This window comes from Eretmochelys imbricata, chromosome 4, assembly GCF_965152235.1.
Source record: "Eretmochelys imbricata isolate rEreImb1 chromosome 4, rEreImb1.hap1, whole genome shotgun sequence".
In the NCBI taxonomy this organism is placed as follows: Eukaryota; Metazoa; Chordata; order Testudines; family Cheloniidae; genus Eretmochelys; species Eretmochelys imbricata.
The window spans coordinates 47,404,288-47,414,387 of record NC_135575.1 but is presented as its reverse complement, the minus strand read 5'-3'; positions in this window follow the sequence as shown (position 1 = coordinate 47,414,387).

Sequence of the window (10,100 nt, the reverse complement as noted above, 5' to 3'; positions counted from 1 at the left end):
GAGACAGACACAGGTTAGTGGCTCCTTGAATAAGGCTAAATCCAATTTTGTCTGATATGTTCTTGTAAATAGTTCATTAAAACAATTTCTAAGAGCCTGAGACTCCATGAATACTACTGCACAAACAATCCCTGGCTGCTTTCATGTTCTCTTCAGGTGGTACCTACCTGAGCCATGGGATCAAGACCTTTTTCTAGTGTTACAAGTATTACTTGTATTTTGCTTTTCATCTTCCAAGATTTATCCACACAACATCACTAGGAGTTGAGCATCAGAACATTTAGGAGGAAATGGATAGTTTTACTCTTGCAAGTTGTGTGTCTTTGTTTTCTAAAGACATGACTACAAATGAGCTCCAAATGGAGTTACTCCATTCAAAAATCATAAAGAAAAAAAAAGAAACAATTGTGATTCATAATGACTAAAAACACCAACTTACATATGGAAAGGAAATCTGTCATTCTGTATTCCCATTCTTGGCTACGGATGGGAAATACTTTGGGGGTCCAGGCAGGTGTTACTTATCATACTTCACAAAAAAAAAAAAAAAGAAAAAAAATCAGCTACTCCAGCAGCTATTTAAAATAGCATCTACTCAAATTATTTCTGTCTCAAATACAGCAATTAAAGGAGTACTAGTTAATGAATCACTAGTTTGTTTTTCTTAGATAAATAAAACTCCCTTACAGGCCTGGATAAACTACTTACATTCTGTGATATGGTTGGAGACTGTTGAAGGAAATACATCTGCAGTTATCAGATTAAGATTTGGCACCATAAAGTAACTTTTTACAATCTATCATATGACATTAAGACTTAAAGCTGGTCACATTCCTTTCGTTACACATTCTTTGAGCTGTGCACAGATTCTCCCATCCATAGCAAAACTGAAGCATTTTTGATTTACAGCCAGTTCTGTATGGGTGTGAAGAGCTCTGGCATTTTATTTAGCCAGAAATGTTTAGATCATTTCAAAGTAGCAAAAGCACTTTGTGAGCATTCTTCCCAAACCAAAATAGCCCTTTCCACTTTGCAGATACATTATCTGAGTCTCAATGCTTTTAGATCTATCTACATAGTGTAGTCTTGAGAAATAAACACTGGACTGAGAGTCAGGAAGTTCTGCTTTATGAGGCCCTGGTCATGTAACACACAACACAGATGTAACTTTAAGCATGAGAGTAGCCACATCTCATTAAAAACCGTCATATTGGATTACTTATGCACTTAACTGCTTTGGTGGATTGGGTCCTTCTAATTTGCTTTGTGGCCTGGGGCAAATCAATTTAATTTTGCCTCAGTTTCCTCATCTGTAAAATGAGCATAATACTTATCTGCCTATCTGACAGGGGTGTTGTGAGGATTCTTGTTCATGTTTATACAGTGTTTCTGATACCGGTAAATTGCTAGGTAAGTGCTATTATCATAAGTTTGAGACAAACTCGTTCACAATGCCATGCGGTACATTGCGATGACCCGTGTTGAGGTTGTATTAAAACATTGTGATGCGGTATAAAAATGTCACGACAACATTGCACAAACCCAAGATTGATTTCATGACTTGTGAATGATGATTCCAAGAAATTCAAGATGGCTGACAATTCTTATCCTACCCCAAATAATATTTTCCAAATATAATCTTCTCTAAAAAGATTTAAACAGTTTGAGATTGTAGCACCAATGACCAATGTTGTGCTAGAAAAATGCCATGGGACGACGGGAGCTACAGACAGATGTTGCAAATAAGTGCAACTCCATGATAGCAGAATGCCATCTTGATCGATGAAAGTCCCTATATAAGGTTCTTTGTTTTTCTTTCAGGCCCCTCAGTATGAAAGTCAACTCTGGGCACAAAGGTCACCAAAAAGACTCCCTTTACAAAGCTTCAAATGGTAAAATACAGATCATCATTCCTACTCTAGACACTGGGAATATGCGTATCTGTTTATCCTTTAATCTCTTCCTTAGTACTAACAAGGATCCAACTCTACATCTTATTTTGGATGACTTTTCTTATTATGAGTACTTGTGGCACCTTAGAGTCTTAAACTTAAGTCTCATAATAAGAAAAGTTTCAGAGTAACAGCCGTGTTAGTCTGTATTCGCAAAAAGAAAATGAGTACTTGTGGCACCTTAGAAACTAACCAATTTATTTGAGCATAAGCTTTCGTGAGCTACAGCTCACTTCATCGGATGCATACTGTGCTTTCATGCTCTGTGTGTATATAAAAAGATCTTGTACACTTTCCACAGTATGCATCCGATGAAGTGAGCTGTAGCTCAAGAAAGCTTATGCTCAAATAAATTGGTTAGTTTCTAAGGTGCCACAAGTACTCATTTTCTTTTTGCGAATACAGACTAACACAGCTGTTACTCTGAAACTTTTCTTATTATGAGACTTAAGTTTTTTCCAGCTTTGACATCAATATAGATTTGGGAAGAATTCCCTCCCCCACCCCCCAAAAAAAATTGGGAAGTTTGTCCAAAATGTGTTTTTCTTTTTTTTTTAAACGCACAAAAATTACTCCATTAAATTCAGAATGTGGTTGAAAGCTTAGGTTGGCACCATGACAGAGACTGTTTTATAACCTGTTCTGCCCAGAAACACACAAATGAAGTCTTTAGATCCCTTTTGGTCTCCAAGATGTCTTCCAGCAGGAAGTCATATGTTAAAGCAAGTGAAACTGCCAGAATTCTTCATTCATCCTCTGTAATAGTGGGAAAAGTAAGCACAGCTAGTTATATCACAAATCTTGACAAACATGTTTAGATAGAAGAGGGAAAAAAATATATACATGTTAAGCTATTTTATTGTTATGACTATCTACTCTTTCTAGAGGAGATACAGGTACATGAAGATTTGGTGTAATATCAAATTTTGTTACAACATTTTTCTTTTTGGTATGACTATTTGTGTATTATTGCAGTCAAAACTCCTAAAAATATTTAGCAGATATGTCTAATAGTTTCCTATTATATCTGTTAAAGTACATAGGTAACTATGTATAATCTTACACACTATACTTGCATAACTAGGGTGACCAGATAGCAACTGTGAAAAAAACAGGACATGGGGTTGGGGGGTAATAGGCGCCTATATAAGAAAAAATCCAAAAAACAGGACTGTCCCTTTAAAAATGGGACACCTAGTCACCCTATGCATAACAAAAAAAAAAAAAAAGCCACCTAGAGTGGAAAAAAATATAGTGTGGAGGGAAAGAAGAAGAGTGAGAAATCATACCAGACGTAAGCCAAATGTTTATGGAACTGTTGCCCAGTACACTTATATATTCAGGATCTGGCTAGTTAAGAAACTGTAGTTTGCCAATGATACTGTAATGGGTACGCAATCTAATCATGATATGAAAACATAGCCACATGTTGGCATCTATGCTCCAGATAACTTACCAGACTTGATGACTTGTATTCTGATGGATCTTGTAAAGGCAATTTTTCCCCCCCAAACCCTGATGTTTCCATCAGGGAACTGATCAGTAGTTCCATATTGGGATCTATTAATCAAGATTTTTATGGGAGAGAATGAATATTTTGGCCATAAAAAGTTAGCTATTAGAAAATACTTGTATTCAGAGTAGGACATTTTGTATAGCTATGACACGAGAGTCAAAGCAAAATATGCAGGGTACAAGTAAAAACATGAAGAGTTATATCCAAACCTTTCTTTCCTGTCCCCCTTCAGGGACCCTTCTCATGAGAGCCTACTTCATCAGGAGTATCATTTGTTATGCCTAGGGGCCATTGAACCAGTCCCGGTGCAACTTGGGAGCAAGGGGTTTTACTCTCATTATTTCCTGATCCCCAAGGCAAAGGGAGGTTGGAGGCCCATTCTAGATCTAAGGGCATTAAGCAAATGCGGGAAGGCGCAGACATTCAGAATGGTCACACTTGCACCCATTATTCCAGTTCTAGAGCAAGGACATTTATTTCCAGCTCTCAACCTACAAGATGTCTACTTCCATATCTCGATACAACAATCGTACAGAAGATTTCCTACGGTTTACCTTTGTGGCAGGACCATTACAAGTACAGCCTGCTCCACCCACAGTTCTCTCCATTGTAGAGGTGTACTAACCCCGGTACAGCAACTGGAGTTTATCAGCACCAACCTTGATGCAGTACAAGCAAGAGCATTCCTCCCGCTATGCAGACTCACCACCCTGGGACAGATGCTTCCCTAATAGGCTGAGGAGCTCATCTGCACAACCACAAGGTTCAGAGTAAATGGCCTTCCACAGAAGTGACCTTCCATATCACTTTTTGGAGCTAAGGGCTGTCAGGAACACCTCTGCACACTTTCTGCCTTTCAAGAACACCCACACAAAAGTCATGACAGACTTAATATGACCTGTATGTTTTACATAAATCACCAAGGGGGTGCCAGATCTCCCTTCCTCTGCAAGGAAGCACTCAAACTTTGGAATTGGTGCATCCATCACAGTGTGCTCATCTCAGCTGTCTATCTACCAGGGATACAGAATGTGACAGCCGACAGTCTCAGTTGGAATTTTTGTCATGACCATGAGTGGGTACTGAACTCAGAGGTGCTTCAAGATATATTCGCCCTTTGGGCAACCCTGACTATGGATCTCTTGACTACTTACTGGAACAAGATATGTCCCCATTATTGCCCCGGGCCAGCCTGGGGAAACATTCACTGGGAAATGCCCTCATCCTGCCATGGGACATGGCTCTCTTGTATGCCTTTTCCCAGTTTCCTCTTCTATCCAAGAGTCTGTTGAAAATTCAGTGAGCCACAAAGAAAGTTATTCTGATTGCCCTTCCTGGCCATGGCAAGTCTGGCTTCCTTAGCTGACACAGATGGCAATATGCCCTCCTGTTCCTCTTCAGCCCATTCCTCACCTGCTTTCTCAATACAATGGGCTGATCCTTCACCTCAACCTGCGGGTCCTCCACCTCCAGGCTTGGCTCCTACTTAGTTCCAAGACTTAGAGGCAGAATGCTCTGACGAGCTGAAAGACATGTTGCTACACAGCCAAAAGTTGACCACTCGACATACTGATCTACGAAATGGAAACTATTCCAAGTTTGTTGTCATTCTAAACACAGAGACCCAACCACATCTTCCCTCCCTCTGATTTTGCACTACATTTTAGACCTCAAGAGGTCAAAACTCTCACCCAGCTCCCTTAGAGTACATCTCGTGGTGAAAACTGCTTTCCACTGCTAGGTAGACAGGTACTTGGTGTTTGCTCACCTGCTGATGTGTAGATTTCTTAAGGGCATTGGGAATCTCTTCCTGCATGTGACACCAACCGCTCCAGCCTGGGACCTTAACCTAGTTCTCGGTGCTTTGACTAGATCTCCCTTGGAGTCTATGGCAACTTTCTCTCTCTCACATCTATCCACGAAGACAGCATTTCTAATTTCCATCACCTCAGCTAGGCGCATAGGAGAAATAGCGGCCCTGATGGCCAACCCACCATTCATGGCCTTTTTTAAAGACAAAGTAACTCTAAAGCCATATCCCAAGTTTCTCCCTTCTTTCTCTGCACTTTCCATATGAATCAACAGATCCATCTCCCTGTTTTTCCCGAAAAACCATATTGTGACAACAGGGAGACGATTCTGCATATGCTAGATGTTAGAAGGACACTATCATTCTACTTGGACAGGACTAAGGACTTTAGGAAATCCCCTAAACTCTTCCTTTCATCCACAGAAACATCCAAAAGTTCTGTGATATTGGCTCAAAGACTGTCCAAATGGATCTCTGGTTGCATTAATCACTGTTATCAAGGGCGCAACCTGCTTCCATCCAGAGTCCATAAGCATTCCATGAGATCCGTTTCTACCTTGGTCACATTCCTTAAAGATATCTCTATCTCAGTAATCTATAGAGCAACGACTTGGGCCTCAGCCCATACTGTCACAGAACATTATGCGATCACTGAAGATTTGGCCCCCGACTCCACCTTCGATTCCAGAGTGGAGTCTGTTACTTCAGAGAGTACTCTGCAGTCGCAGCCTCCAGTGGTGGGTACTGCTCGGGAGTCCCCTACAGTGGAGCACCCAGAGGGACACTACTTGAAGAAGAAGAGGAAGTTACTCACCTTGTGCAGTAACAATGGTTCTTCGAGATGTGTCCCCAATGGGTGCTCCACAACAGCCCTCCTCCCCTCTACTTTGGAGTACTGCTCTGTGGTGGAGAAGGAAGTGAGCGGGGTTAGATAGCCTCCAGGCAGACCATGAGGGAGGGAGAGCACATGCGCAGGCTCAACGGACGCTGCTACCAAAAATCTCCGATTAGAAGCTCAGGGGCACATGTACACCTACAGTGGAGCACCCATAGGGGCACACATCTCGAAGAACAATTGTTACTGCACAAGGTGAGTAACTTCATCTTCCTTATTCTCTTCCTAGTTGATGATATTGCCTTTAAAGTTAACATCACAACCTCATAACTTCAGAGGTGTTTTCAGGTTAACAGACTATAGCCCAGTTTTCAAATTTGGGCATCTATGTTAGACACTCAGATCCTGCATTTGGATGCTCTAAGTGGCAGTTAAACACCTATCTACGGTACCTGTATGGTACTGATTCCAGCACCTCTAAAGTTCTGCATTTAGGTGCTCTTATTGGAAAAATGGGCTCTTTTATGTCACAAAAAGTGCTAGATTTTAACTTTTTATTGCAGGATCAAAAACAGGAGAAGCAGGGTTTTAATGGAATAAATTCATATCTAATCACAAATCTGTGAAATAGCAGCAGTGGGAATATAGGGAGTGACTGGCTAATAAATTACCTTGTGTATATGCATCCTTTTTCAGTTTATTCCACTGTTAAAGCCTCTGTTTAGGTTAAATATAGCATTGTTTGTAGGTGAAAAAGTAATTTGGCTAGAATAACAAAATAATATCCAGATAATATCTATCAATATATATTTATGATGCTTTAGTGCCTTCTTCTCCATGTGAACAGCTTAGAGTGCTTTAATGATGGGGTAGTTTGCCTCTTAAAGGCAGTGATGCCTGGTGGTCAACCTACCCCGTTATGTGGCATGGTCCTTTTAAGATTTCTAAAGGTCCAGTGTATATATACAAGGGACTTAGGAGATACTGAGAGGAAGAGGTGCCTGGAATAAGTGGTTCTTGGGAGCAAATCCCATCACTGTATTTTTAAGGTCCAGGAGCCTTGCAGAGAAAGCAGGGTAAGGCTCCTCTCTCACCCAACCAATTGGGGATGAGCTGGGAGAAGGGGACCAGCATAAATGCTGCTTCCTCCCCTATAGCAGGGCAGAAATTTAGCAGGAGAAGCTTGGCCTGCTGAACCCTTTGATCCTAAGGACTAATTGTGTGGGTGAGGGGAAAGAGCAAGCTGAGGAGGAACGCAGCTCCAAGGAGGAGAGCTGGGGACTGGTGTTTTGAGAGAGCAGGCCAGGACTCTTATATGGATCCAGAGGGAATGACCTGGGGCAACTAACGAAAGTGAGTTACACTTGGGAGAAAGGTTTATAAAACAAAGGGGTACTAATCTTGAACCAACTTAGTCAGGGTAACTGAAAGAACCTGAGGGGTCCTGAGTGCGATGCACCTGTATGTCCCCAAAAGGCCACAAGGGTATATGTTGGAGGGCAGCACCTCATATCATAGGCCAAATAGAATTAAGTTGTGGAGAACTCCCCCTCAAACAAAGTATAAACTGCAAGACTAGTCTTGAAATGATCCAGGCAATTTAACCAGGAGGAAACCCTCCAAACAATCCAATGTGTGTTTTACCGTTTATGCTGTTTGCTTATTTTTTGTATTTTTATTCAACTGTTAGTTTCACTTTCACTTTCTGGTTCTTCAGACATTTGAAATATTTCAGATACAGCTGCTGCAAAGGAATGTGTGACATCTTGCTTCATTCAAACTTCATCTCTTCTGTAAGAGAGAAACTATATACCCTGTAAGCAGGCAAAGTGCCACCTGGTGGATAAAATGTAAAAACCCCAAAACAAAACAAAAAACCCAGTTTTTCAGGCTGTCTGGGTTCTGCCTTCAGGCTTTTATTCTTCAGGGTTTTTGAAGAGCTATAGCTTAGAGTCGACAATCAAAGTAAACTGATTTTACACATTTCCAGAAAGCAAAACCAGAATCCCTCTGTCTGGGCCATTATCTCAGCTGTGTAGCAACTGGATGTGACATGTTCCCTGCTGCAAGTCGTTCCCTCCTGTCTCCCAAGCAGCCATTGAGAGAATGTTTTCCTGTTGGGAAACACAATAAGCTTACACTTTCCAACCCCCCTCCCCACATTATATTGCGGATACCTGGAAGTGCCCTAGCACTTGGTCACATACCTATATTCTCCAGGTGGACACTAATTCTCTTTAATTGCTATAGAAAAACATTTGTGGTGTGTATATACTATATTGAATAACTTTCACTCTGTTTTGAATATGACTTCTCCTACTGCCCCTTTGCATGGAGTTAGGCTAATAGAGCATGTGTAGGATTAAGCCTTAACTCCTATTTAAGTGAATGAAACTTTTGTGTGTTAAAAGGCTGAGTTATATAGCCCTCAGGTAGTAAAGTTGTAGGGCCACATTAAAAAATAAATGTGTCTAACAGGGCTGTCCCTAGCCATTTTGGTGCCCTACGCAGCCCCACTGCCCCAAATTTCCTGGTGCCCTACGCAGCTGCGTACTTTGCATATGGGAAGAAACGGCCCTGGTGTCTAATTTGTGTCAGCATGGTATGGGGAGGGGAGAAAGTAAGCAGGTAGTTGTATGTAGAGAACATGTGTTTGGTCACAAAATAGGTACTTGGATGTACATATACCCATTTGCTCAATAGCATTACGTGTTTTGCCCACACAGAAACCAGGTTTGTGTCCTTGTGTGTATATTTTGCTTCTGAAATTTGGACTCCTATCCCTAAAAATGGGGTTCTTGTTCTGTAGGATACACCATCACAGGGCCTAATAACATCAGCCACACTATCAGAGGCTCGTTCACCTGCACATCCACCAATGTGATATATGCCATCATGTGCCAGCAATGCCCCTCTGCCATGTACATTGGTCAAACTGGACAGTCTCTACGTAAAAGAATAAATGGACACAAATCAGATGTCAAGAATTATAACATTCATAAACCAGTCGGAGAACACTTCAATCTCTCTGGTCACGCAATTACAGACATGAAGGTCGCTATCTTAAAACAAAAAAACTTCAAATCCAGACTCCAGCGAGAAACTGCTGAATTGGAATTCATTTGCAAATTGGATACTATTAATTTAGGCTTAAATAGAGACTGGGAGTGGCTAAGTCATTATGCAAGGTAGCCTATTTCCCCTTGTTTTTTCCTACCCCCTTCCCCCCCCCCCCCCGCCAGACGTTCTGGTTAAACTTGGATTTATGCTGGAAATGGCCCACCTTGATTATCATACACATTGTAAGGAGAGTGGTCAGTTTGAATGAGCTATTACAAGCAGGAGAGTGAGTTTGTGTGTGTATGGGGGTGGGGGGTGAGAAAACCTGGATTTGTGCTGGAAATGGCCCACCTTGATTATTATACACATTGTGTAGAGAGTTGTCACTTTGGATGGGCTATTACCAGCAGGAGAGTGAGTTTGGGGGGGGGGGGGGGCGGAGGGTGAGAAAACCTGGATTTGTGCTGGAAATGGCCCAACTTGATTATCATACACATTGTAAGGCGAGTGATCACTTTAGATAAGCTATTTCCAGCATGAGAGTGGGGTGGGAGGAGGTATTGTTTCATGGTCTCTGTGTATATAATGTCTTCTGCAGTTTCCACAGTATGCATCTGATGAAGTAGCTGTAGCTCACGAAAGCTTATGCTCAAATAAATTGGTTAATCTCTACGGTGCCACAAGTCCTCCTTTTCTTTTTAAGAACATAAGAGTGGCCATACTGGGTCAGTCCAAAGGTCCATCTAGCCTATTATCCTGTCTTCCCACAGGGCCAATGAACATAACAGGTGTAAGCAGTGTCAGGATGAGCTCCACCCTGACATCTGGTGGTGAGGTGTGGCAAGTTGTGGAAAAGAACTTCAGGGGCCGATGTCATTTGCATAGGCACACCCACCATGCCTAGAATGAGACCATAGCTGCTCAAAT